This window comes from Vespa velutina, chromosome 6, assembly GCF_912470025.1.
Source record: "Vespa velutina chromosome 6, iVesVel2.1, whole genome shotgun sequence".
In the NCBI taxonomy this organism is placed as follows: Eukaryota; Metazoa; Arthropoda; class Insecta; order Hymenoptera; family Vespidae; genus Vespa; species Vespa velutina.
The window spans coordinates 7251888-7254387 of NC_062193.1; the positions used below are offsets into that span (position 1 = coordinate 7251888).

Consider the following 2500-nt stretch of genomic DNA (forward strand, 5'->3'; position numbering starts at 1 on the left):
TCTCTCTTTTTTTTTCTTTTTCTTTTTAACGAAGTACAAACATACACGCTCACGCACGATTCTTTAAAAAGATTGTTTCAATGTTACGGAATAGATTAAATCGTTTTAACAGGTTCATTTCGATTTCAACGATGCATTTAAAGTATTATCCAAATGAATTAAATTATAGATTCAAAGAGTGTAATACAATATTAAAATTACAAATGAAAGAAAATTTTATAACGAATTCGTTGCACATCACACGTAGGCGTAATTTTCAATGGAATTGTTAAACGTTCAGAATGTTAATTTTGAAACGTTGATTCTATTTTTTTTCCTTTCTTTTTTTCTCTCTTTTTTTTTTTTTTTTTCTAAATACTGAGAATCACTGCTAACGTTTCGAGAAGTATTCGCGATAAAAGTATGATTATTATCGAAACGGAAAGGAATACATGTATATTTTCAGCCTGCGTTTACATCACGCAGTCTGGATAGTTGGACACGATCGATATAATGCACCCACTTCTCCCTCTCTTTCTCTCTCTCCCCTCCTCTCTATGGGGTAGAGTCAACCCTATGGCATTTCGAATAGAAAGAGAGAAAAATAAAGGGAGAGAGGTATATTAGAAACCGAAACATTGTCGTAGATAGTTGTCTTTATTCAACGATATGCAGAAAAGAAGAGTGTTTCGGTAGGAATAAAAACTCGAACTGTAGAGAACTCGTAATGGTCTTTTTACGACGTTCTCGAATACTTACATAGAAACTTGCTCAAAGTTTCGCCGTTTTCGTGAAATAACACGTTCTTCGAGAAAACGTACGTCGCCTAAAACCATATAATCAGCGTAGAAAGATCATTTGGTTATATACATATTCGTATGTGTACATATGTATGTATGTATGTATATGTGTCTAAGCAAGTTGGATCACGTAATCGATATCTCGAAAGTAATTTTTAGAAGAGACCGATGAAAGTAGTTTTGTCAGTGGAAACTTTCATAATTTCGACGCCTTTGCTTGTGGTGAACGATAACAGATTATATACGTATAACGTGAATATTTATATATATATATATATATATATACATCTGTGTGTGTGTATCGTTTCGTTGTCCATCATAGTGATTCATTGATCGAACTCTTTTTTTTTCTATTTTTCTTTTTCGATATTTTTTTTTATATTTTCTTTTCTTTCTTTTTTCTTTTTACATTTTTTTTTCATTTTTTTTTTTTTTTTTTTTTTTTTTTATTATTATTATTATTCCTTTTCGCTCCATGTTCCAAAGCGACACATACGCACGTTATATCGTCATAGAACAATAAAAAAAAAGGAGAAAGAAAAAAAAAAGAGACGAAGAAAAAAAAAAGAAAGAAAAAAAGTCCCATAGGACCACCGACCATACGTGAGCCCTTTGATCGCCGATGCGTCCTGTTGAACATGCCCCTGCTATAGAATAATCTCTATCCTCGATGCCGCGAATCGTCGTCGTGTCGACGTTACGGTTCGACGATCGAGTATATAACGAGGAGTCTTTAATCTAACATCGATATCGTTCGTTCATTCGTTCGTTCGATGAAACGATCGATCGATTGATCGATCCGATCGATCCGATCGATCGCTTGATCGAATCGATATCGAGTATCTTCTTCTTCGCGTTTTAAGACGCGACTGGTTGATTTTCTAATCAATCTACATTCTTCGATTTTCATTGTAGATTCGGATCGTAAGATATCCAAATTACGTTCATTTGCGTCTACTTTGTACGACGAGCGAAAAAAAAAAGAATAAAAAATCAAAGAGAGAGAGAGAGAGAGAGAGAGAGAGAGAGAGAGAGAAAAGAAGAATCACAGATTTCGAACACGTTAAGCCGCGACGGACCGTAGAGTTTTTAACGATCACAACATTTCCTTCATAAACGCTTAATCATCTTATGCCTTCTTATGTCACGCCTCGTAATGACGGTGTTTATGTTCGCGACGAAGGTCGTTCGTTCGCGTTAGACTTTGTTATTCTCATAAGAGACTCCGGAAGACATTGTCGCTTGGATACCAAAAGCCAACGCACGTTCTAATATCACGTCTCTTGAATTTATTTCGTAGATTTGTCTCGGACCACGCTAATTAACCGATAAATATTATATTTTATTCACGGGTAAAACTGGAAAAAAAAAAAAAAAAAAAAAAAAAAAGAAAATTTAAGAAATTAAATCTTAATTGATATACGATCGAAATTCGATCCTTTCATTTTGAGTAATGATTTACAAGATCTTTTATCTTTTTTTTTTTTTTTTTTTTTTTTTTTTTTTTTTTTTTTTTTTTTTCAATCCATATCGACATAATTTTTATACAACTATTTTTGCATTTCAAACTCGTCTGGATATTTCCGATATTGACGTGAATGTAAGTACGTTGTTACTTGGGTGTTGGAAATGAAACGCGTAGTTCCCCTCCTCTCCCCTTCGCACCCTCCCTTCCTCCCTCCCTCCCTTCTCAATCAAAGCAACATCTCGAAGAAAGTTAC

General features: G+C 34.0%; 1 protein-coding gene across 15 annotated transcripts in view; it reads left to right on the top strand.

The window, feature by feature from the left end:
- LOC124949720 (AF4/FMR2 family member lilli) overlaps positions 1-2500 on the top strand; it is a 163109-nt gene that overhangs the window by 118030 nt on the left and 42579 nt on the right. The window lies entirely within an intron of this gene.